General features: G+C 44.2%; 1 non-coding gene across 1 annotated transcript; it reads right to left on the reverse strand.

Moving 5' to 3' along the window:
• Positions 1-5,988: 5,988 nt before the first annotated feature.
• On the reverse strand, positions 5,989-6,063 carry Trnas-cga (transfer RNA serine (anticodon CGA)). The gene has a single exon. It is a non-coding gene; the product is annotated as a tRNA-Ser (tRNA).
• Between the last annotated feature and the right edge of the window lie 21,849 nt (positions 6,064-27,912).

A 27,912-nucleotide genomic window follows, 5' to 3' on the forward strand; every position in this document is an offset into this window, starting at 1 on the left:
GGGGAATGGTTTCGGACACGCCGGCGGTGGCTAAACGCTTCTCTTTTCTTTCCCGTCACAGTACAAACGCTTTTGAATGTCTAATTTGTTCGCATTCTTCTCCATCAAACTGCTGCGTTTCTAGAACTCTTCTTTAAGAAGCAGCATTGTTCTTTTGTTACCATTGTTTACAAAACACTTAGCCGAATAAGAAATGCATTAATCAGTCGGGTCTTGAATAATACAAGTTAAGATTCCTTAAGCAGTCGGGAAGGAGAGAGGCATTGGGGGAGACAAGAGGGGGAGGGAGGGGGAGTGTGGGAGGGAATCTGAGATAGGGAGGCAAGTGCAGTCGTCTGATGTTACCATCTCGCTACTGGACGTCTAGCGACTTGTCCAGGTTCTTTTGTTTCTGCTCTAAAGAAATGAAACGACTGATCCGGAGATTCAGTGGCAACGAAACGTCTCATAACAAGATTCACATAACCTGTTAGAGGTCACTTGGAGCATTAGCCTTAATTAGACGCTACGGTACATCTAGTCGCAACTGTGATACAGTGGCAGCTTTGCTGCTCCCGTTTAATAAACTCGTTGTTTCCGTCGTTAGAATCATCATGAGACATTTTCACTGAGGTGGCAAAAGTCATAGGATACTAATAGGCACATATGCAGATGGCGAGAGCATCGCGTACACAAGGTATAAAAGGAGAGTGGTTGATGTGAGAAGGTTTCCGACGTTACTATGGTCGCACAACAGGAACTAACAGACTTTAAACGCGGATTCGTAGTTGGAGCTAGATGCATGGGACATTTCATTTCGGAAATCGTTAGGTAATTCAGTACTACGATATCCATAGTGTCAAGAATGTTCCGAGAATACGAAATTTCACAAATTACCTCTCATCACGAGCAAAGCAGTGACCGGCGGTCATCACTTAACGACATAGAGCAGCGAGGTTTGCGTAGGGTCGTCAGTGCTAACAGATAGGCAACACTGCGTAAAATAACAGCATAAATCAGTGTGGGACGTCCGACTAACGTATCCGTTAGGAAAGGGAGGTGAAATTTCGCATTCGGTTACAAAGGCAACATGCCTCAATATTTCTGCAGGGGACTTGCAGCGAATTTCTGAGTCCACACGTCATTGAGTTGCTGCACTACGTTGGGACAAAGGAGGCCAGACAAGTTACTAGGAGATATCCCATGACTTTTGTCATCTCTGTATAAACTAAGACCATTTGTCTTGGGAAGGCACAGCGAATCTTTCAAAGGAAGTAGACGTCACAGTGAATATAGCTGCCCGATTGATCATTTGATGTATGAAACCGACGTCTACAGACAAGGTTTATTGCATGACGGGTTTTGCACAACCTGATGTACATTGTACAGTAACTGCAGACGTTGAAAGAAAAAGGTTCAAGTAAAGTATTTGCACCCACTTTATAACTATTAACCACCAATTCTGGCTTGAAATCCAAAATATGTCTCCTCAGTTCAACGTTAACACTAAGTACATCTTCGCGTGCTGCCAGGGAACAACTGTAGGTAACAACTTGAAACGCGGATGAAACTACCGCCTGGAGGTACTTCAGATTGGTGCATCTGGAGACGGTCGACCAGGCGAAGATTAGGTGTTGATCTTGTCAAATGTGGATATTCCAAAGGACCGACACAGCTGTGACCAAGGAGGAGAACTGACAGTGGGTCTCCAGTGCAGCTGTTCATGTTGCTCTGTGTCATGGAGAGTTCTGGAGCCAATGAGGGCGGAAGGCGGTGCAACTGCTTTTGCCCAGTTCTGGGCGAAGATCATTCAAATTTCTCGACGTCTGTTCAATTATGTTAAATATGTAACCTGTTGCTTCAGTAGTATATCACAATACTGCATAATTATATAATCTGGATTTCTGGCTGGAGTAAGAAGGCAACTTGACGGTCATCGGCTGCTGAATCCTGTGTCGTGCATTTGCCTCGGTACAGTCAGTGGGTTCCTGACGCCCCACACTTAAACCCGCGGCGGTCTGACTCAAGCAGAACCTCACTCGCACGGTATGACTGCACTGCCGACGAGGTGACCGCCCGTCATACACTTTTTCTTGTTCCATGCAGCAGTTCGTGCGTTTGGTAATATTGTCTCCCCAATATTCAAGATCAGCTCTTGACACAGTCTATGTAACCCTAATTATTAAATAATTTCCGATGTGCGATGACTCATTCGTCTTGCACCCATCGTCTTCCCATGTTCAGTGTCGGTTAACTCGCGACGTCCATTTACACTGCACATCTGCCTGTAACAGACTGCTCAGATGTCGTGTGCGTATTAGCACCTCGCCAGATATTTAGCCGCAACATTCGAATGTCGCACAAGGCTAATGGCGTCGGTTTCAGAAATTCAGTGCTCATAGTGTTGTGTGATATGGCCCCGTTGTGCTCTGTTGGCGAACTCGAGCACCTTTCCGGATTTCCTTGTTGACTCAGTGTGGTGAGTTAACCTAAGACCTCTGTCGCCTCCAATTCTGTCCGCGTCTCGTCTTTATTCGTAGAACCTTCCCATTTCAAAGTAGCACTTGCAACCTACGTCCTCAATTACTTGCTGTCTTCCTCTACAGTTTTTACCCTCTACAGTTCCCTCTAGGACCATAGAATTTATTCCCTGAGGTCTTAACGGTTTTTTTCGTTACAGTCATTTCCTCGCCGATTCTGCAGAGAACCTCCTCAGTCCCTACCTTATTAGGTAGAACCACATCTCAAATGCTTCAGTTTGCTTCTGTTCTCAGAAATTTCTTCCTCAAGTTACGGCCTACGTTTGATACTAGGAGATTTCTCTTTGCCAGGAATGCCCTTTTTGACAGAGCTAGTGTGCCTCTTATGTCTTCCTTGCTGTATCCGTACTGGGTTATTTTGCTCCCTAGATGAATTCCTTGACTTCGTCTTCTTCCTGATCCGCAATTCCGACGTTAAAGTTCTCCCTGTTCTCGTTTCTGCCCTTGTCATTGCTTTCGTCTTTCTTCGATGTACTCGCTGTCCATACTTTGTACCCATCAGACTGTTCATCCCATTCAACAGATCCTGTTGTTCTCTTCAGTTTCAGTAAGGACAGCAACAACATCAGCGAATCATATCACTGATAAACTTTCACCACAAATTTTAATGCCACACTTGCATCATTTTTTTTTTTAAATTTCTGTCACTGCTTCTTGGAAGCAGTAGGGATGTAAGACTACATCCCTGTATTACACCCTATTCAAAAAGGCCAGTTCGTTCATGGTCTCCCACTGTTATTGTTTCGTCTTGGTTCTTGTACACATTATATATTACCCGTCTTTTCCTACAGCTTACCCTAGTTTTCTCAGAATTCCAATCACCTTGCATCATTTTACAATGCCGAACACTTTTTCCAGGTCGACAAATCCTATGAACGTGTTTTGGTTTTCTTTAGTCTTACTTCCATTACCAACCGCAACGTCATAGCTGCCTCTCAGGTGCCTGTACGTTTCCTAAAGCGAAAGTTGTGGTCATCCAACAGATCCTCAAATTTTTTCCCTTCTTCTAGATATTATTCTTGTCAGCAAGTTAGATGCTTGAACAGTTTAGCTGACTGTGCGATAACTCTCACACTTGTCGGCTCTAACTATCTTCGCAATTGTGTGGATGACATTTTTCCGAAAGTCAGATGGTATATCGCCAGTCGCATACATTCTACACACTAACGTGAACACTATCCTACCGAACTACGTCGAGGTGTGAGCGCTTTTGATGCCGTTCCGATCATTCTCGAACGAGTTGTATGCTGTTGAGCGATCATTTATCAGGACAGCTGCTTATCATTTTCGACGTCTCGAGAAGTCTGTGCTACAGTGGGTCGTCGCTTTCACCAAGAGTGAGCTGCACGTTTACAGTACAACCAGTGGTGTAGTATTGATACCTTACACTTTATAAACTAATAAACTAAGAAAAAATTGAACTCGAAGATAGCGCTCAGGGCAATAGATCGCTACTATTAAGCGTCATTGGTCGAACTGTCTTAATCTGGCTTCTAAAACCGTAGCAGCATTTCCTCTTTCACTTATTACAAGACTGCCTGGAGCCACTCCATTTACAGCGCTATAGGAAAAAAGCACTGCTGGTGATCGAACCGCGGCTCCTGCGTATGGTGGTTGAACAAGTTAACAGCTCAGTTGCCGTTTCGAATAACTCGTTTAGGTGTTCGCTAAAGGTCCATTCGGAGACCAGTTAGGTTCCAGATTTCTAGTGCCTCCTCACAAGTTACGAGAACCACGCTCCAATTGTCTCACCATGGAAAAATACCTAGCTAGAGATCGAGTCTGGTTCCTCCGTATAGTTGTTAAACACAGGGTGAAAAGTATTTGAACCGACAAACTCTGGGAGGTTGTAGGGGACACCAAGGAAAATTTCTCTGGCGGCAAATTAATTAAACCAAGAAACACTTTTCCATTATTTTTATGACCAAGAGACAACACATTAACACAACCCAATTTCAGTTACAGTATATTTTCAAAAATGCCTCCATTGACAAGTAAACAAAGGTTACACCGTCGGATCATGTTCTGTCTGACACGGGCAAAAACCCCAGGAGTGTCCTGAATTGTTCCTGCTGCTGCTACTATCCGGGCAAGCAGATCCTCTTCTGATGCAATAGGAGTTGTGCATCTCTCCCCACACAAAAATGCCCAGAGGGGACATATCTGGAGATCGAACAGGCCATGGTACAGGACCACCTCCCCCAATCCGCGTTTTTGGGAACCGTCTGTCCAGGAATCGACGCACACGACGACTGAAATGTGCTGGCGCCCCGTCATGTTGGAACCACATGCGTTGTCTTGTAGGGACCGGGATGTCTTTCAGCAATTCTGGCAATGTTCTGGCGAGGAAATTGTAATAGTGGCTGCCATTTAATGGCCTAGGTAGCAGATACGGCCCAATTAAACAGTCCCCAACAACACCGACCCACACATTAAGGAAGAACCGCACTTGTGAGCGCTAGTAACAGTGGCGTGTGGGTTATCCTTACTCCAAACATGCGAAATTGCGCATGTTGAAGACTCCATCGCGCCCGAACGTTGCTTCATCGGTAAAAAACACAGAGGATGGAAATGTAGGATGCATTTCACACTGTTCCAGATACCACTGCGAAAACTGTGCTCTGGGTGGATAATCAACTGGTTCCAGGTTGTGGACACGCTGCAACTGAAATGGACGTAACAATTACTCTCGAAGGACTGTTCTTACATTCGTCTGATTCGTTCCCATGTGACGTGCAATTGCAAGAGTGATGACTGAAGGATCCCGCTCCTCATGCTGCAAGATAGCTTCCTCAAATTGCAGCGTTCTTACCGTGCGACGGCGTCCCTGTCCAGGTAATCTGCTAAATGGCCCGGTCTCACGCAGACGTTGGTACACAGCAGAGAAGGTCGGATGATGCGGGATACGGCGATTAGGATATTGTTGTTGATAAACCAGCGGTGCAGCTCATCCGTTGTGGTGCGCTACGTAGTGCGCGCCAACCATATCAGTGTACTCACTCGTGGTGTATCGCTCCATTAGGAAAGAGGGACAATGCACTGCTACGCTGATGGACAGCAGTTGCCTACAACTGAAGATCGTAATACGGCCTCTAACAACTGAAGAGCGTAATGCGGCCTCCAACGGTTTAAATAATCTTCATAGGAAAAAGTGACGTTAGGGAAAAATATTTATTTTGATGTCCCCTATAACCACCCAGATTAGATTAGATTAGATTAGATTAATACTTGTTCCATAGATCATGAATACGACACTTCATAATGATGTGGAACGTGTCAGGTTAATAAAAGATGTCTGTACAAGATATAAAATTACACAAAATACTGCATGACACTAATGTTTAAGTTTTTTTTCCCTTAATTTATATCTAAAAATTCAGCCAATGAGTAGAAGGAATTTCCAGAATGAGATTTTCACTCTGCAGCGGAGTGTGCGCTGATATGAAACTTCCTGGCAGATTAAAACTGTATGCCCGACCGAGACTCGAACTCGGGACCTTTGCCTTTCGCGGGCAAGTGCTCTACCAACTGAGCTACCGAAGCACGACTCACGCCCGGTACTCACAGCTTTAGTTCCGCCAGTACCTCGTCTCCTACCTTCCAAACTTTACAGAAGCTCTCCTGCGAGTAGAAGGAATTGTCATCTAGAAATTCTTTTAATTTATTTTTAAATGTTAGTTGGCTATCTGTCAGGCATTTGATGCTGTTTGGTAGGTGACCAAAGACTTTTGTGGCAGCATATTTACCCCTTTCTGTGACAAAGTCAGATTTAACCCTGCATAGTGAAGATCATCCTTTCTCCTGGTGTTATAGCTATGCACACTGCTATTACTTTTGAACTGGGTTGGATTATTAACAACAAATTTCATAAGTGAATATATATAGTGTGAGGTTACTGTGAGGATCCCTAGATCCTTAAATAGATGTCTGCAGGATGACCCAGAGTTTGTCGGTTTAAATACTTTTCACCCTGCCTATTATCCACTCTGCCAATATTTTCGACAATTCGTCTTGGGGCAAGGGCCTCTTCGGAGTGCACATATGCTCCAAACTGCAAGTTCATTACACCATTTGGAAACGCCTTCGACTTTTATTAGCCACGGACGTATCCAAATGCACTGATAACGATCCTGTAAACGACTGCAGCCTTGTAAAAAAAGACGTGTTTACGTTCGCCGCATCGAGAAGCACAGTCGATTCAATGATTATTCGAACCCGCTGCGAGTAATTTTTCTGCCGCCGACAGTGCAAAGACTTATAGCCTGCCAGGCTAAGCGAGTGCACTCAGCGCTGACAGGATAATGAGTTTCTCGAGAATCTCGGCAGCCGGACTTAATTGTATTAGAACTCGTTTTCGCTGGCCGCTAATTCTGCCGGGCCGGCGGCCGATCGGCGTGGGACGACGATGGCAATCAGTCGCGGCGCCGTGAGTCATGCTCGCGAGCAGCGGTGCCGCGGGGGGAGAGGGGGCAGGAATGTTAATGAGCAGGCCGCGAGCCGCGAGCCGCCAGCGGGCGCGCGGAGACGAGCGAGCCCCGGCTGCCTCGCGATGCGGTTCCGCGATAGCGGCGTCCGGGCGCCCCTCACACCGCCGCCCAGGTAATGGTGCTGGAGGGCTCTGGACCAGCTGATGCTCGACAAGCACCCGAGAGGTACCGAGTCACATGTCCCACAGGACCAGGTTCTGCAGAGACAAATGCTACAGAAATACCTGCCGACGTATTTGCGTTTGCCCATCCTTGAGGGAGAAGCGCAATGTTGTAGTGAGGTGAGTGAGACCTCCCGACGCAGACTCATGCAACACACCATCAACACTCCGCCAGAGCGCACGTTGCGGCCCACCTGCATGCTATAATAATAATGGCGTGTGACGAGGGCCTCCCGTCGGGTAGACCGCTCGCCTGGTGCAAGTCTTTCGATTTGACGCCACTTCGGCGACTTGCGCGTCGATGGGGATGAAATGGTGATGATTAGGACAACACAATACTCAGTCCCTGAGCGGAGAAAATCTCTGACCCAGCCGGAATCAAACCCGGGCCCTTAGGATTGACAGTCTGTGGCGCTGAGCACTTTTTTTTATTCCACAAAAACAGTAACAAAAATGGCTACGATGAAATGATATAAATAAGGTGAAAGATAATTGCAGTCATAAATTATAGCATTCAAAGAATGCAGTAGCACAATTTAGCACCTACACTGTCACCTTCAACTGGTGACAGTTCAGCATGCACATTTTCTTCTTCTGCAGCCGGTTCCTCATCGTTATTTCCCAGACCCAAATTAATCATTCAGTAAATCCTTGATGTGTGTTCCTTCCAGGGTAAATTACGTGGACAGAAGAGAAGTCCCGAACAGCGACATCGCAAAATACTTCACTGCCTTGTTATTTTTGTCAGGTCCAGCCTTCTAAACGCATCCATAGGGTTCAAGATCTTCCTTTATTTCCGACACCAGATGTTTGTCGCCATATTCTTGTATCTGCTGTACTACTGATTTATTTTTCATGTGTGACTTGCAGGTGAGGTTAGGGTCGCGAACGTGACCCAACTCATTCCCTCTCTACTAGGAATCCAGTTCCTAACCTATACCCATTCTGTTGAAGACAGTTCGGAGCATGTTACTATATTTCTTATTGTGATTCTGATATTTAAGCATTTTCTCGAATTCATTTTCCATATACATCTTGTATTCAATATGTTCATCGCTCCCAATATTGTTAAAAACATAACTTGTATATTTGCCCATTAACAAAAATCACTGCGTTTTTTTTTTTTTTTTTTTTTTTTTTTTTTTTTTTTTTTTTTTTTTTTTTTTTTGCCTGAGGGTAGTAACTTTCCTCAGGTCTGAAGAAAATGTTAGTCGGTACATTGTTTGCTGAAGTTCTTGTTATTTGAGCAATTTTCTCCCTGGTCCACCTCCAGTTAATAATCCGATCTCCACATGTGTAACGATGAGGCACACTATCAACGAGCCACTCAGCTACCGGGAGCGGACACCTACACGCTGAAGCCGTCACAATGTTGTGGCTTTCAGTCAGAAGACACTTTGATCTACATCTTCATCGATACTCTGCATTCCAGCATACAGTGTGTGGCGGAGGATACCTCTTACCTCTACTAGTCATTTCCTTCCCTCCTCCACTTACAAAATAGAACGAGGGAAAAACAACTGTCTACATGCCTCCATATGAGCCGTAATCTCTCGTATCCCATCTTCGTGGTCCTTACGCGCAGTGTACATTGAAGCTAAAGAAATTGTTCTGCAGTCACCTTCATTTGCCGGTTCTCAAAATTTTCTCGATAGAAAATAACGCCGCCTTCTCTCCAGTGAGTTCCATTTGAGCTCCCGAAGCATCTCCGTAACATTCACGAGTTGTTCGAAGCTACTGGCAATAAATCTACACTACTGGCCATTAAAATTGCTACACCAAGAAGAGATGCAGATGATAAACGGGTATTCAGTGGACAAATATAGTATACTAGAAATGACATATGATTACATTTTGACGCAGTTTGGGTGCAAAGATCCTGAGAAATCAGTACTCAGAACATCCACATCTGGCCATAAAAACGGCCTTGATACGCCTGGGCATTGAGTCAAACAGAGCTTGACCTTTTCTACCACAATCCCAAATGCTCCTCCCATTTCGTATCGCTTTTCAATGTTACCTTCACATACGAGGGCAGTTCAATAAGTAATGCAACACATTTTTTTCTGAAACAGGGGTTGTTTTATTCAGCATTGAAATACACCAGGTTATTCCCCAATCTTTTAGCTACACAACACTATTTTCCAACGTAATCTCCATTCAATGCTACGGCCTTACGCCACCTTGAAATGAGGGCCTGTATGCCTGCACGGTACCATTCCACTGGTCGATGTCGGAGCCAACGTCGTAATGCATCAATAACTTCTTCATCATCCGCGTATTGCCTCCCACGGATTGCGTCCTTCATTGGGCCAAACATATGGAAATCCGACGGTGCGAGATCGGGGCTGTAGGGTGCATGAGGAAGAACAGTCCACTGAAGTTTTGTGAGCTCCTCTCGGGTGCGAAGACTTGTGTGAGGTCTTGCGTTGTCATGAAGAAGGAGAAGTTCGTTCAGATTTTTGTGCCTACGAACACGCTGAAGTCGTTTCTTCAATTTCTGAAGAGTAGCACAATACACGTCAGAATTGATCGTTTGACCATGGGGAAGGACATCGAACAGAATAACCCCTTCAGCGTCCCAGAAGACTGTAACCATGACTTTACCGGCTGAGGGTATGGCTTTAAACTTTTTCTTGGTAGGGGAGTGGGTGTGGCGCCACTCCATTGATTGCCGTTTTGTTTCAGGTTCGAAGTGATGAACCCATGTTTCATCGCCTGTAACAATCTTTGACAAGAAATTGTCACCCCCAGCCACATGACGAGCAAGCAATTCCGCACAGATGGTTCTCCTTTGCTCTTTATGGTGTTCGGTTAGACAACGAGGGACCCAGCGGGAACAAACCTTTGAATATCCCAACTGGTGAACAATTGTGACGGCACTACCAACAGAGATGTCAAGTTGAGCACTGAGTTGTTTGATGGTGATCCGTCGATCATCTCGAACGAGTGTGTTCGCACGCTCCGCCATTGCAGGAGTCACAGCTGTGCACGGCCGGCCCGCACGCGGGAGATCAGACAGTCTTGCTTGACCTTGCGGCGATGATGACACACGCTTTGCCCAACGACTCACCGTGCTTTTGTCCACTGCCAGATCACCGTAGACATTCTGCAAGCGCCTATGAATATCTGAGATGCCCTGGTTTTCCGCCAAAAGAAACTCGATCACTGCCCGTTGTTTGCAACGCACATCCGTTACAGACGCCATTTTAACAGCTCCGTACAGCGCTGCCACCTGTCGGAAGTCAATGAAACTATACGAGACGAAGCGGGAATGTTTCAAAATATTCCACAAGAAATTTCCGGTTTTTTCAACCAAAATTGGCCGAGAAAAAAAATGTGTTGCATTACATATTGAACTGCCCTCGTATTTACACGACGTGGCTGCGTCAAGCAGGACACTAATAATGCTGCATCCGAACATTACGGGTTTGTTTTTCCTACTCATCAGCATTAACTTAAATTTTTCTACATTTAGAGATAGCTGTCATAAATTTTGTCTTTGCACTAGTCCTGATTTCCCCCTACAGTTTTCACCCTCCAGTTTATGCCTTCACTACGACATTGATGATTCTTTGGTGCCTTAACATGTGCCATACTAACCGAGCCCTTCTTTTTATCAAATCGTGGCATACGTTTCTTTTTTCCCCAGTTCGATTCGGTACTTCTTCATCAGTTGTCCTATTTACCCATCTAATCAAATGGCTCTGAGCACTATGGGACTTAACTTCTAAGGTCATCAGTCCCCTAGAACTTAGAACTACTTAATCCTAACTAACCTAAGGACATCATACACGTCCACGCCCGAGGCAGGATTCTAACTTGCGACCGTAGCGGTCGCGCGGTTCCAGACTGTAGCGCCTAGAACCGCTCGGCCACCCCGGCCGGCCCCAACTCATCTTCAGCATTCATTTTACAGCACCACATTTCAAAAGCTTGTATTCTCTTCTTGTCTGAACTGCTTATCGTCCATTTTTCATTTCCGTACAAAACTAAACTCCAGAGAAACAGCTTCAGAAGGGACTTTCTAACATTCAGATTACATTCTTTGTTTACAAATCGCTCTTTTTCAGTTATAATTCAGCTGCTACAAGCAGTTTACACTTTATATCCTCTACTTTTCGGTCATCATCAATTATTTTACTACCCAAATGGCAAAATTAATTACTACTTTTAGTGTCTCATTTCCTACCCTCTTTCCCTCAGTATCGCCTGATTTAGTTCGCCTACATTCCTTTATCTTCGTTTTACTTATGTTAATGTTCACGTTATAACTTCTTTTCCAGCCACTACCCATTCCGTTCAACTGCTCTTGCATGTCCTTTGCTGCCTCTGAAGCAATTACAATGTCGTTAGCAAATGTGAGTATTTTTATTTCTCCTCCCGGAACTTCCCGTCCCATATCCTCCCTGCTTTCCCTTACTGCTTGCTCATTGTAGAAACTGAGTAACAGTGGGGTAGGTTACGACCTTGTCTTGCAGTCTTCCCAATTACTTGTTCCCTGTCATATCTTTCGACTCTTATAACTGGAGTGTGGTTTCTGCAAAAGTTGTTAATAACTTCCAGTTCCTTGGATTTTAGTATTGCTACTTTAATAATTTAGTAGTGTGTGACTGAGCTAACATTGCCAGAATCTTTCTCTACACCTGTAAATGCGACAAAATTATGCAAGTTCCTTAGGGATATCTTCTGAATATTAGTTACTGCGGTCTTCCTGTTTTCATTACACAGTAACAACGTTTCACTTCTTACACCCCTCCCCTTCAGCTTACCTTTATATGTGTATTGCACTGAAAATATTTGCGCAACAATGCAACTGTCGGTGGTATGTGCTGTGTGCCTTCTTTGGAAACAAACTTGTCTCATGGGCTCATTCTGCTTGCTGTTGACAACCGGAATGCCCACTTTACGCTTCTCCCACAAGCTTGCATTCGGTACTGCTCGGTTCTGTTTCGGGTTTGTTTCTCCACAAGGTATTTTGATACACAGCAGCATGCTCTGATAAGCAGTTGGTCGATGTGCACCTCTTGTGCGGGCTGACTGACTGCAATGGAAGAGTCGCACAAAGAATCTGTGCCGAGCTGTTCCTGCGGTCAAGGCAACCACATTACGTTTGCACACGACGTAGACGGCTACAACAAACCGGATCCTTCCACAGTATCGTGACTGGAGGATTCTTTCATAGGTACAAAGGTAACTTGGGTAACAAATCGAACAAATCATAATTGCCTTATTACTCGGTAACTGAACAATTATCGAAATACCGTCGGTGTAATTCGGATTCAACGTGCGTTCTTCGCAAGCCTCCTTTCGCCGTGCTTGTGAGGAAACATCTTCACTTCGATTTACCGCTTCTCCTCGCGAATTTTGCGCATAAAGAACGAGTGTAGGTGACCCTCCGCATTAATTCCTATTTCTCTGGTTTTTTTCCCATAGTGGCCATTTAGCGAACAAGAAATATGTTTCTTGACTCGTAATGGAACGCTTCATCTAAAAAGTTTAACTTTGGATCCAACAGACAAGAAGACCCATCCTCTGCGGCAGACGGATGTTACGTCACGCAGGAGCGCCGAAAGTGTTCGGCTACCAAGGAGACGACCATATTCTTTTCAGGATGAGGGACACCGGGCATAATAGCACTAGAGGTTATTGTAATATTTCACGTTGAGTGTTAGTGGAACTTTTACTTTGCCCCAAGTCACAAATATTAGTTAACAGTTTAACTGAAAAGTAATGCATACGATTGGAAGTTTTCGGTGGTGGTTATCCGATACTGATACAAAATTCACTAATATAATGGGAAGTTCGGTTTCACTGCCGTTAAGGATGGGAGGAGCAACTGTGGAACAGGAAAGAAACCACATGCATTGTAAAAGAATCTACGATTAGTGGAAAATGCCACACCAGTCAGTCATAAATGACATAATTTGGAATAGCCCACCCATTAGACATTTGATAAGGGCCAATATGCAATGGAGATGAATATTCTGTCACTCACAATAAGTACAAATATGATTTCCAGAGCCCATATTGCTTACACAGTTCGCGACTCGTGAAGGGTGTAGATGTCTCAATTACTCTACGTTTTATAACTGAAAATGTTTCCTCCTTGAGACTCTGAGAAGTAGAACGTATTCAAAGAATCCACCCAGTCTTAGAAACCATTTCCTGCGAGAGTCTTCTAGCGGCTGAGGACATTCTTCATAAGCCCAGGCGTCACCTTTCTTCTTTCCACCGTGTCTTCATTTTTACTACTATTTACACATGAGTTGTTCTCATTGACCTTGCCATCCAGCAAAAATGATACGTGTTAATTCGCTGCTGAAGAATTTCACTGTAGCAAATTGCTCTTGTTTGTTATGAGTCAGTAGTTTATGTTTACCAAATCATGTTACGAAAAATCTACTATTACAACTAAAATCTCTAACAGCTAATGAAGAATTACGGATAAACCCTAGCCTTTCGTCCAGTTACAAAAATGTTAAGACACGATAAAAATTATTGATAAGACCAGATTCACTCCTGCAACCATTTCCAGTCTGGCTTATTGATATTCCACTAAGCATTTCACCGCTGCTCATTTCATCTTCAGGTACATGTGGTTTACAGTATCTCGACTACTTTGCGTTAACCTCACATTGTTACTGAATTTTGAAGTTATACTGCTATCACTGCAGACAAATTAACACTTCATAGATAATTTAGGTTAAATACGTGTTCCTCAACGCTTTAGTTGAACTCAGGGTCAGAATACAAACAGCAACTGGAGAGCCTGTGAAAAATGATGTGTACAGACGGATTATGTGACATCAGACAGAAAAGACTAGCACTATGACAGATACGTCGAAACAGGTTATGGGTTGTGTGAATCATACCAGCTTTCAGCCGATAAGTAAAGTAAATTTAAGATGCCTAGATTACGAGAGTAGTGATACAATGATAATTGTTCTTTGGTGTTACTGTGAGATCAGTACTCTTACTAGAATGTTAGTGGTAATTTTTCGCACTGCAATAATCACGGTGGAAGTACTAGTAACATGTCTATTATTATTATTATTATCATCATTAACTTTGAATGTGAAGATATTAGGTCACACTTGACCGTGACAGTAATGAATATCAATTTAAACAACAAATTACTGCAACCCGTCACAATTATTATATTTTAGACCATGGTCTTCGGAGGACTGTAGCACCCTCAATAAGAGGAGGGTTTATGTCAATTACTAAGGCTTGGATGTATTGTTTAGCAAGTGTATCTGAAGTAAATACGTCTGGAAAAGCAGGGTTACTGACTAGTCGTAAATACAACACACCAATGTATTATTAATTGAAATAAATTCATCTGATGATGGAGTTACAGTCTTTCGAAACACATAGTGCAAACTATAATATAATTAATGTTACTTTCTACAGGAATTTGTATTTTCTATGGTATTACTAATAACATATTACTGTGCAGGGAGGAGACACCCCAAGAGGGATCATTGCCAACAAAATTTTATTTAAATAAATTTTCAATGCATAATGTTCGGCCGTAGCCGGCTTGGGCATACTGTGGTGGAAGGTGCTGGCCGGAAGACCATGGTCGGCACATTCCTGCCACGTGCTCCTCGGTCAGACTCAAGTCCCACGGGTTGGTTGCGCTGACGGGGGCATGCTACTAGCAAGGCGCGTTGGCGGAATCAATCCTCCAATCAGAGACTAATCGTGTGATCACGTGGGGACGCGGCCGGGAGCGGCGAGGGCGGCTTGGGAACAGCTCCGCGCTCTCTTTGCTTCTGACCTCGGCCCCGAGTAGTCGCTCCTCTAGTCTCTGCTTCTCTGATGAGCAGACGGCAACCCCTCTTGGGGCTGCTCAGCCCTACGTAGGCACCACTGTACCATCATTACAAGAATAAACTGGGTCCATTCCACTCAATTAACTTTCATTTTACAACGCCCTCCGCTCCTGACTTCTATCCTGACGAACAAATGGTGTCAGAAGTGGGATTACGCGTGTCATCACGCCAGACGCGTTGTTGCATTATGCATTAGTAAATTGGTTCATGAAAATATAAAAATGAGTTACACAAATATTATGAATTGCTGCATATGCTATATCAATACGTAAACAAAGAAAGTTAAGTGCCTCTTTGGGCTGACTCTAACGTGTAATGACGTTCACATTATGAGAAGTTTGTAATGCATCAATGTATTTGCTGAACATATCAAGTGAAATTGACAAAGAAAAGTGACACCAGTTTGGTGCAGGTGGGGCGTAAATTGTGTCGTTGGGTGTCAAGACTGTTGTTAACAAGAGGAGAAACACGACGATGTCCATAGTGGACAGAGGGACGGATAGCTGAGTACTCGGTGGGGCAGTTGCGTTGCTGTAATTTGTGGAGGCTCAGCCATCTTGCAGGACAGAATATCAGAAAGGAGACATCTGACATATGGGCGGACGGTCTGCTGTGGCACTTGTCAAAAGTGCTCACAGGAACAGGAAATAACACAGGGAGTGACGAGATGAATGGCAAGGACCCAAGAACGGGTGGATCCCCTAAGGGCGTGACACTGTTTAATCTTTAGTAGTAAATCAGCCTGAGAGTAGGCTGGGCGCAGGATGAACGCTGCTAGACTATAGTAGTCATATGGAGACAAGAGCCACTGACGCGTAGACGAAAGTGATAGGTAGGCGATCGATTTACGAAACCGAAAATTGAAGGAATAAATCGATCAGCTGGGCTCTCTGCGGGCGCTAACCGCAACGTGTAAGGTACACGGCCCTGGAGGAATTCAACGCCGTTGGTAGGGAAAAGCAAAACTCGACAAGAACCTAGAGATTTCCAGAACGGAAAAAGAAAGTGTAAGGAATTGAATTAGAAAAGACTAAGTTGAGCGTAATTTCTGAAGGACTTTCCCTTTATGAAGGTACAGTGCAAGGCGCATCGTTTACACGACGTTATCGCCTACTTAACTGTGTATACGACAATTTTGCGATTCCAATATAGCTGCTCCTTCTTCCTAAAACTCGACATCTCTTACATAAAAAAAAAAAAACTTTACTGTGCGACAAAATTCACCGTCTTCATCCTCTCAACATCTTGCGACTAAACTCGCCGTCTCTGTAACTCCGTAGTGCTGGCCTCCTCGGGCCCAGCTGGTTGCTTAAAACTCCGTCTATCCTTGCTTGTATCGCAGTGTCCTGGGACACGTCATACAGTTAAATGCTACTACTTCAATAATCGGTATTCCTTCGGAAAATACAATGGGAAAACAAAGAAGGCTCAAGGTTTTGAACAGAGATTTCCGCTTACTGGCGTTTAGCTGCGGGCTAGACGCGGTTAGCGTCTGATGTTGCCTGATCAGCTGTCGTCAGAGAGCACGGAACACTGTTCTCGTGAACTCTTCTTCGAGATGGAAGATCAAAGTCTGGGCTGAATAGTTTTGTGTCTGTTGAAAGTTGACAGATCAAAGTGGGTAGGATGGACTGTGCCGCGAAACTGAAAAGTGAAGAAACGACACAGACAGCTAAGGGGCCGCGCGGGAGCCAACCGCGTCACGTAAGGTAAGTGCCCTTGCGGGTGGTGCATGACTCTTCATGTGTTGTTCTGTTGATAATTGAAAGATGAAAGTGGGTAGAACAGACTATGTCGCGAAACGGAAAAGTGAAGAAACGACACAGACAGCTAAGGGACCGCGCGGGTGCCAGCCGCGTCACGTAAGGTACGTGCCCTTGCAGGTGTGGCATGACTCTTCAAGGGTTGTGTTGAGAGGGGAAAGATGAAAGTGGATAGAATGGACTATGCCGCGAAATTGAAAAGCGAAGGAACGGCACAGACAGCTAAGGGACCGCGCGGGAGCCAACCGCGTCACGTAAGGTACGTGCCCTCGCGGGTGGTTCATGACTCTTCAAGTGTTGTGTTGAGAGAGGAAAGATGAAAGTGAGTAGGATGGACTATGTCGCGAAACGGAAAAGAGAAGAAACGACACAGACAGCTAAGGGACCGCGCGGGTGCCAGCCGCGTCACGTAAGGTACGTGCCCTTGCGGGTTGTGCATGATTCTTCATGTGTTGTTCTGTTGATAATTGAAAGATGAAAGTGGGTAGAACAGACTATGTCGCGGAACGGAAAAATGAAGAAACGACACAGACAGCTGAGGGACCGCGTGGGTGCCAACCGCGTCACGTCAGGTACGTGCCCTCGCGGGTGTTCATGACTCTTCAACCCTCTTACACATCGAACTATGAGGAAATTTAACGTTATCTTCCTTGGACAAGGCCAGATATGGGCAAACCAATGCAATGCCACGGGTTTTTCACGCTACTGACGAGGCACAAACGACCAATGGTCCGGGCTGCCGTATATCGGTGGGCGATTGTTCCTTGGTTGCTACGCAGTTATTTTTGCCCTCCCCATTTATTTTACTCTACCGCCGTGGTCATTGTTCTATCCTGTTTTCCTTCTTCTGTCGATGAGGAGGCCCCTACAACATGTTAGGTACCCTCTTCCGACAGTACCGGTCTTTTAATCTTACCACCCATTTACACCGAGATATTGCTCTCCCTTGTTGCAGTCTTTCCCCAAAATATCGGCCGATGATCCATTGTGAGATACGTACTTTGCGTCTAATTAGCCGGTGATGTAAGCGCTACGGGAACTGTGCCTAGTTGTCCTTTCGGTTCAATTTGTTATCGTCAGTTTTAAAACTAACACACACGCAGCCTAGCAGCCAGCCCCAGGTGGCCAGTGTTAAATGTTAACGTTGAGCGTTCCGACTACTTACAGCGTTATTATTATACATCATTGTGTTTTTATTTTCTTGTCAATATATGTCATTGTTTTTAGTTATGTCATTATGCTAGCGCTAGTGATTTATAGTTCATGATTTTCATTTTATGTAGTGTTATGTACTGCGCGCACAAAAAGTGACGCTATTTATGCATATATGCTATTATAGCTTCAGAGCTATTTTTATTGCTTGAACAGTCGACATTTTCCTAGTACAGCAGGTCGTTGATAACGCCGCTGATACTATTATTCCATGCATCGCAGGAAGCCCATGTGCCTACACTAATTCTTATTAAGTCAGACGGACGCCCTTAGGCCCGCTGAACCACGGTATCGCAGATAGCTCCAATGCACTGCCTACCCCTCAATTATTAGACAGGTTGCCTTAGCACTGTCCGCAGGTTACCCCATTGCCCTGCAAATTATATAATCATCAATCCAAGTCTGCAGATTGCACTAATGCACTGCTGAACTTAATAGTCGAGTCACTCGCAGGTAGCTCATACGCACTGCGAACTTGTACTTACACGTCACCGAATCCTAGGCTCCTCGGTTGACCACAAAACAATTCATACATCAATTACCGTGAGACAATTTGCACTCACACTACGCCTTTGGCACTCAACCACAAATGAACTGAGCCCCAGACGCTCTTTTATTACATTTTATACAACGCCACCTTCTTCTAGATGGCAATTCCATTGCAAAATCATCGGATTCTGCCAAAGATTCAGAAACCGTTCCCCAGATGACAGTCTTTTCCGTTGCTGAACAGATTAGTTGCTTTTCACCATCTGACAGTTCAAACTGCACTTTTAAGAACAATGTTGTTATATACACACACTGTCGGTTTTACTGACGTAGTCCCTTATGCACTTCGTCAACCGACTAAAAAAAAAAAAAAAAAAAACAACTTCCCCTGACGGATTTCGTATCCGATTCGGAAGTTTACGTTCGGGAAATATTCCCTTTATTTTATTTCTTGTCAATTATGATTACTTCAATGACATGTTTTATTGTTATCAATTTATAGTTATGATTAATGTTAGTACACCTTATGGTTATACGTTATTTTTTTGCCCTATTCGGTATTCCATTTTAACTTTCATTGTTTCTCGACTGGAAGTATCTCTGATAGCACCTATTGGCCTTCAATTCGTATCCGCCATTAGCTACCATTAGTCACACCTTTACACAACACTTCATATGCCCAATAACAACTTACAACACACTCACACTGTTCATATCCACACTACCTTGGTGTAACTTGTTGATGTTACCAGACCTCTATTGTCATATACTAAGTACATGAACAAGGTTTTTTTGGTTTATGCCCTCCGCTCTTCGGAAGGGGAAAGGGAAGTACGTACATATGTACGTCATGTTCAGTAGCAGTTTCTTTTAATCAACAACGTAGTCAATTTACCTGTTGAACACTTAAGTTGTTCTGTTAAAATGGAATCAAACGTCTTTGTGACATCAGCTATTCGTGTATTATTGCTTTGCAATAAACTGTTACTTTTAAGTTGCACTTCCAATGTCTTAGTCTCGGACGCAGAGCCACTAGCGCTCTCCGACGCTGTTATCTGAGCTCAGCACCCTGCCGGCTCAGCGCTGATAAAGCTGCGCTGCGCCGCCTCCACTGCTTCACACCCAGCCTCTGTATTCACGAGCAACAGACTCGTTCCCGCTAACATTCATTTCCGACTTCAGTGCAGTTAATCTCTCTATTGACCACTTCTGTAAGTAAATATCCTATGATTATTGAGTTAACTTGAGTTTTCCTACCCTCATTCGGGTTTTCTACAGCTGCAAAACCACTCAATATTATTTCTGAATTTTATGAAGTACTTCACCTGTCTCGCCGTGTCGAGCCTTAGCGGGGTGGGTGCCCCTGCGTAGTGGCCAATGCGTGGGAGGTGCCTAGGCTGTGCGGGTTCACACCGCGATCACAGGATTCCTTCTAATTTTATTCATTTAAAAAAAAAAAAAGGAAAACTTCCTTCGTACAAAATCTCAAATTAATTAACGACACTTGGCCTTCGTCCCATAGCAGGTTGAAAAATTTTTCCAGCGAGTTACGCTTAGTCTGCGCTGCGTAGTACTGCCTCCGCGTTCAGCGTCTTTTTTGCTGACGCGTGATTGATCAGCGGATACTCAGTGTTGAATTACACCATTGTCTTGCCGCCTTGGTACCCCAACGGCTGCCAAACTGTTGGTTGCCTGCCGTGATTCTACTTCGTGGCCTTCTCCATCAGTAAGCGTGACTGAACGGGTCCATCGTCGCTACTTGCCAGGTAATTATTGCTACAACGTTGTACCCACTCCGTCATCTCTGAATTACTCATCAAGTAAGCCAGGAAATTTTTACTTCTAGGGTCACTATTACTTTCTCTCGCAGTCGACCGTTATCAACATTGGAAGCTGAAAGCAACCTCCGTTCAAATGGCTGTCAATTTATCATCCGCAATGGGCAGCATGTTAATCTCAATGGTTGTCGTCGTCGCCGTTAAGGCGCCTCCATTTCACGTCTACCCTTCCACATCTGGCGTGCTCTTTGGACGTCGTCACAATCTGGTGCATACTCCACATTATGCTATTGTGTTAGCTGATGTCAACTTAACATTGTTAGAAGAGGAAGACCATGCTTTATATGATACAGCTCAGCAATTGTCAAAATATGAAACCTTCTTGACGCAGACGAAGGAACATGAGTTTCTCCGATCTTTGTGGGAAGTGACTAGAATTATTTCAACCCTTCGAAGTCAATTGAACAGTATTAAGGATGCAGTACCACTGCCTCGTTTCAAACGAGCCTGGTTGCCCGTTGGAGGTACATTATTAAAATCTGTCTTTGGGACTCCTGACGAAACAGACGCAAAACGCTGGGATTTGGACACACAGCAAGCGCTTTCGGAAACACAAGTTAATCACGAAGTGTTGGTACATCAACAGGTGCGCCTGACACATCTTGAGAATAACCTGTTAGCCACAACTAGACAAATACAAGTTGTAGCCGACAGATTAACACGACACTATGGTGCACTTGAACAATCCTTTAACCAAGAGTGGACTCATCTTCGCTCGGGATTACGTAATCTAACTATCACATTGGACATTATGAAGACCACGCAGATTCTTTTATTTAATATACACACAGCACAGTTACACGTACACATGTTACACTCGGCCATTCAACTCGGACTGCAAGGAAAGCTCAGTCCACATCTGTTACCCTCAGAGCCCTTCTTGCACATGCTACACAATGTGTCGTCGCAAATTTCGGCCCCTAAACAAATGCTTTATGCCGTGCGGGAAAGCAACCTCCCCTTTTACTATGCTGCGTTGGAGGTCCGACTTACCCATAATTCTGACGGTATTCGGATGCGAATGAGGTTGCCAATCACGTGCGCAAATTGCGAATACGAGTGCTATCAAATATACACTTTTCCAGTCTCTTGGGCTACCCTTCATCACCATGTTGTTTGGCAGACTCAAGAATTTTTAATAGTTAGTCGGGATCGACAAACTCACGCCATTCTCTCTCGCGCTGAACTATCCCGTTGCTTCCATAAAACACATTACTTATGCTCCACGCTAATTTTACACACTAACACTACTGATTGCGAGATGTCGCTGTTTTTAGCTGAAACTACTACACCTCCATGTCCTCGTGTTCTAGTCTCACTTCATCAACCGATAATTCAGCCTGTTGGCAACAGTTTTCTGTTCGCTGTTCCACAGACTGTCACCGCCACCCTGGTGTGCCACCGTTCAATGTCAGAGACTGAATCGTACCGGATAACACTGAATAATAGTGGCCTAGTGTATAATAGTTCAAGATGTGACGTATACGCTGCTTCTATGAGGATATCAGCTCAATTGCACTCTACCTTTCATGTCACCATTCCCACATTTACCTTATACCTTCCTGAACTCTCTTTTAAACTCCATCACCATGAGAAGCTAAAGAATTTACCGAATACCAATGATTCAGATCTACTCCAATCGATCAATCATCTCCTTACCCAGGAACACAACCAAGTTGCTCTTGACCGAGTGGCCTCACATATTGCTGATTGGCACCAAACCAAGCGATTAACCACCGTTGTATTACCCAGCGCTGGTTCGGTAATAATCATTGTAATGATTCTGATTATAGTATCCTGGATACTCTGTAAAAGAGGATTTTGCAAATGTTTCACTTCCTTCCGAGAAGGTGAATATCACACCTGAAGGTGAATATCACACCTGAAACTACCTGCCAACCTTGGTGCATGCGATCAGGCATGACCCCCCCTTAGAATTAAGTTGTAGTCTAGGTGTCAGGTCAATGAACTAATTTTGTAATGGATTTGTATTTCTATGTAAAGTCTATGGAATCACAAGTTAACTGTCGAGTCTTAACCCTTATGTAAGTCATTTTGTTTTCTCTTTAAATTTTTGTCATTTTGTAATGTTCTCATTCACCCACTTGGGAAATTACCATTGTAATCGTAGATTTAAGAACTCAAAGTAATATTACGGGGAAAAACCCCCTTGTGACTGTTAGGCCTGGGAGCATTCTCTCACCCCCACGAGGGTGGAGTGTTTCAGTGTGCTGTGCTCCGGTGCCCCTCATCATCGCCTGGGTACCCACCACCACTGATACCGCCGACACACATTCACAGCATGGCGCCGCCCCACTGCCGTCGCACCAACTTAACAAGTTTGTTATTCAAGAGCCTTCCTTCAGGCCCTTCAGGCCACTTTGTAACATTGGCACATATTGATATCACTATGTTATGGGACCCTTCATAATGATCATATATTTTTTAAATGGAATAATCAATTAGAATAAGCTCATTCATTTTCATTCAGAGAGCCTTCTTCGGAAGGGGAAAGGATGTGCAGGGAGGAGACACCCCAAGAGGGATCATTGCCAACAAAATTTTATTTAAATAAATTTTCAATGCATAATGTTCGGCCGTAGCCGGCTTGGGCATACTGTGGTGGAAGGTGCTGGCCGGAAGACCATGGTCGGCACATTCCTGCCACGTGCTCCTCGGTCAGACTCAAGTCCCACGGGTTGGTTGCGCTGACGGGGGCATGCTACTAGCAAGGCGCGTTGGCGGAATCAATCCTCCAATCAGAGACTAATCGTGTGATCACGTGGGGACGCGGCCGGGAGCGGCGAGGGCGGCTTGGGAACAGCTCCGCGCTCTCTTTGCTTCTGACCTCGGCCCCGAGTAGTCGCTCCTCTAGTCTCTGCTTCTCTGATGAGCAGACGGCAACCCCTCTTGGGGCTGCTCAGCCCTACGTAGGCACCACTGTACCATCATTACAAGAATAAACTGGGTCCATTCCACTCAATTAACTTTCATTTTACAACGCCCTCCGCTCCTGACTTCTATCCTGACGAACATTACTAATAGTAAATTTGGAAAGAGAATTAAATTTCAGGGTGAGGTAATAAAAGCTTCCGAGTTTTCCGATAAAATTGTAATTCTACCGGAGAAGGTAGAGGACTTGCACGAACAGTTGCACGGAAGGGAAAATAGCTTAAAAGAAGGTTATAAGACGAAAATCAACGAAAGTAAAACAAAGGTAACTGAATATTATAGAATAAGATCGGGAATTGCCGACAGAATTAAAAATTGTTGGTAACATTTTTGAGATGCAGTGATCTTGAAATCTATATAAAATCAGTGACAAAGTCTAGACTGCGATGGTACTTCAATGACCAGTTTCAGCCTATGCTTAGGCCATCTTCAGACAGCATAGTGAAAGGTAGAAAAAGTACTAGTTACATTGACATCTTATAGCGCAAACACGTCCTCGCCAGATCTATATAAAGCAATGCTGCCTAGCCAAAAGCAGCAGTTTCGGCGACTGAGGTCAACTGGCTGTTGTACGTATGGTCAACTTCAGCTGATGGGTAGCGATTCTTCGATTTTAATATGTATAAATAATTTTAAGCCACCGGCTTCTTTATGTAGCTAGCACTTTTTCTATCTTTCACAGTGCTGTCTGACGATGGCCTGAGCATAGTTCGAAACCGGTCACTTTAATAAAGTACCTTCGCAATCTAGACTGTTTTGTCACTAATTTTATATCGATAGAATTATATTAGGAAATGAGACACTAAAAGTAGGCGACGAGTTTTGCTATTAGCTCAAAATAACCGAAGAAGGGCTAAGCAGAGATCATATAAAACGCGGATTAACAAAAACAAAGACATCGTTTCAGGAAAAGAGTCAGATTTTAAAGTCTCATATAAATTTGTGGAGTATAGTGTTGTACGGCAGTGAAAGGTGGGCACTTCAGACAAGAACATCACAAAACCTTTCAAAATGTAGTGCTGCAGAGGAATGCTGAAGTTTGAATAGGTGCATCGAGTAACTGATTTGGGGATACCAAATCGATTTGGAGAAAAAAAGGATTGACGGTACAACTTGCTTAAAAGAAGGGTTCGGTCGACAGGACATTTCAGAGGTATCAAGGAATCGTCTGTCTGGTAACTGAAGGAAGTAATGGGATAAAACTTGTAGAAGGAGATGAAGGCTTGATTACAATATGCAGGTTCAAATGAATGTGGTTTATAGTAGTTATGCAAAGATGAAGAGGCTTGCACAGGATACAATAGCGTGGAAACCTACGTCAAACCAATCAACGGACTGAAGACCACAACTGCAACTAGTAATATAGTAGTAGGGGCAGGCGTAACACAGGATACAGTAAGACTTGGGGAAATAACTGGCTTTTGTTTCGTAACGGGTAAAGACATCTGTGAATGGAAACGAAGACATAATAAAATTACACCCAGAGTGGGGTAGAAGTATTAAATCTATTAGGAATAGAATAGTGGCAGTAGAAGTGGAAAATAACAAATTTAGTGAATCAGGTAATGATCTAACGTCAAACTGGAAACGAATGAAGTAAAGAATCTAAAATTCAGTAGTGACAAATGTTGGCAGATTTAGGAATAGCGGGTTCGCTATTCTGTGATGGTGCCGTCCTAGCGCTAGCCAGATGTAATCTGCAACTCACAGGAAACATAACTAAAAGAAACTATTACACTTTACACACTGGCTAAACCTTTTTTGCAGTTGCGGTGTGGAAAGTACACTGGTATCCAAAATTGAAGCAACAAACCGTGATTTCCATGTGTTGTGTCTAATCCACTGTATAATCATATAAGACGTCAACATATGTCCGTACAATTGTGTTCTTCGCGGAAGATGGCATTCAGGACAATGGACAACCACGTCAACTATGACGTCAGAGCGGTAGTGTTTTCCGCGTAATCCCACATCCACAATCGTCGTGTCACAGACAGTGCAGTGTGGCGCAAAGAAGAGGCCTTCCAGACTCCCTGCGATGGTGGGCCGTAAGAAGAATGGAAGCGCGACAGTCGCAAACTGCTGTGTCCCGAAGGCTTGATGTGAATCGTTCTACTCTTTCTCGGATGTGGCGACAATTTATAGACAGTAAAAGTATCCCGAAGACCAGGGCATAGTCGACCACGTGTAATATCAAAAGGAGAGGACCGTTATTTGCCCGTAAGGGTACGACGGCACTGCCGTAGTATCTGACCTCGCAGCATCCGCTGGACATGTTGTATCGAGACAGTGTACAGAAGTCTTTGGCAGAGTAATCTTTATTGTCGGAGACCTTGGTGTACCTCTGAAACGTTTTCACAAAAGGGACCGTCTAGAGTGGAGTCGTCAACATGCCGCCTGGGCGGTCGAACAGATGAGTCCCGACTTAGTTTGGAGAGTGATTCTCGACGCAATCTCATCGGGAGGGAACGTGGAACACGATATCGGCAAGAGACCGATATCGAGGAGGAACCTAGTGGTATGGGCAGGGACTATGCTGACCACTCTAACACTTCTTCATGACAATGTACGGGCGAATCGGCAAGGTTTAACTGCTGTCAGGTGCCGTGACGAGATCTTGGGACATCATTTGTGGTTGTTGCGAGGTGCTGTGAGCTTCGACCACGGGCGGTTGATGTTTTCTTAGAAACAGAACATACTGCAAGCATGGTGTAGCCTGCTTGCCCTCCCGATTTGAATCCCATAGAGCATGTCTGGGATGCTCTAGGGAGATAGCTTGCTTCATATCAGCATCACCATCCACTAACCACTCTCCAAGACTTACGAGCAACTCACAGGGTGAATTGGCGCTATCGCCTCAAGGCTGATGACATCATTCACAGCATGCCTCGTCGTTGTCAGTCCTGTTTTGTAGCCACAAGTGGTAACACCCCATGCTGAGCACAGCATCCTGTTGTCGGAAAGTGTGCGCAAGTCCGTTAAGTCAGAAAGAAACGAAGAATATTTTTGTCTACCGTTATGCATGTTGCAGTCGTTTAGATCCTGTGTTCTCTACATTGTTTTTACATTACTATCACCTGTTTACACTGTTCTGTGGCAAAATAAACGCAACCTTGCAAAATTTCCGTTTGTTAATTTTGGGCGGCAGTGTATTTTCTGTTGGGATTTAGAGGCCATTAATACACCGTACAACGTTATGCTAAAATAAAAGTGGGAGAAAAAGAATTTATATCGCACTAAAGAAAGTGATTACTATGAACGTTAACCATGTTGAATTTGTAAAGTGGTATACTGAAATTAAGTATTGCGTTGCGAACACAACAAACGGGCAGAATGCAAACATCTCATGAATACAGGCAGTCACAAAAGTTTACACAAGTCATTAAGCGAAGTTTGCTGTCGTCAGCTGCGTTGTCAGTTGCCAGTCATAATCCCATCTCCTGCGGGAAGACTGTACCTGAACAACTATTACCTGAGAAAACATGAGACAGAGGTGAGTGGTCAGAATCTCAGCTCAGGACGTGTTAAAGGCTGTAGTGTAAATTAATGGTGACTTGTACTGCTGCTAGCTATATATTAACGAGAATGACGGCACCAGACATTCTCCATACTAGTGACCACTGCGTATTTCATGAGATGCTTTACTTCAGCACTTAAAAAGTTGAAGTAGACATCGTTGTGAGTGTGTGTGATTTTTTTTCTGTCTTTCAATGTTAACGGTCTGTTGCCTTACTATATTCTGCATTTTAATGTAGTCTTTTGCTATACGACATGTCTCTCTAGATTTTTACGTGGCCTTAAAAGTTAGAACTTTTTGGTCGTTGCTCTAATTTTGGCGGTTATCAACCACTTCTTCATCTTTTGAAACTATCGGTGAGAGGTACTCGCTCCTTAAAAGAGCAAGTAAGACGTGTAGTCAAGCAATGAGCATAAAGGACGATGGGGAGTAAGGCTATATTGCCGCAGTCGGCGTCCATATAAATTGTCAAATTTATATGTACATCCGATGCCAGAACACAGTTTACTTCTCCAGAATAACACCAATGGAGTCGTCAGACTCATTGATCACCCTCATCCCAATCTCACAACTCCATGAGATAGTGAGATAGGTTCGGGATTCAATACAGGACATTGGCGCAAATCATGACCACCAAGACTTACGTTACTCTCCTCCACATTTTGCAAAAATACTGATGATGATAATTTCTTCGCCCCTTGAAATGGAACTGGATATATCGTGGTCGAGCGTCACTCCTCTGGCAGCCATGATTTTGGCTACGCAAAATGGTGGCGGGGGGGGGGGGGGGGGGGGGAGCAAGGGAGCAATTTCTTGAATAATCGTATAATCCTGGCTTGCTTTCATTATTTGATCAGTATCACGAGGAGATGGGCTCTGAACGTCGTAGCATGTTGTCTACGTCTCGTCCGGTCTAGAACCGAACTACTTCCTGTCACTAGAAGTATCCACTTCATTACATCATTTTCCAGATCAGCCTGCCAACGAATATTTCTCTGGTAATATGGGGCATTTTCTTTGGTTTCATAATTTTATGAATTGTGTTTTCAAACATCAGTGCTACATCTGCAGCACTTTGGACCCGATTATTTCCAGTACCCACCAAACAAACGAGGAACTTCTTTGCATATTCC

The sequence above is a fragment of the Schistocerca nitens genome, chromosome 5, assembly GCF_023898315.1.
Source record: "Schistocerca nitens isolate TAMUIC-IGC-003100 chromosome 5, iqSchNite1.1, whole genome shotgun sequence".
Classification (NCBI taxonomy): domain Eukaryota; kingdom Metazoa; phylum Arthropoda; class Insecta; order Orthoptera; family Acrididae; genus Schistocerca; species Schistocerca nitens.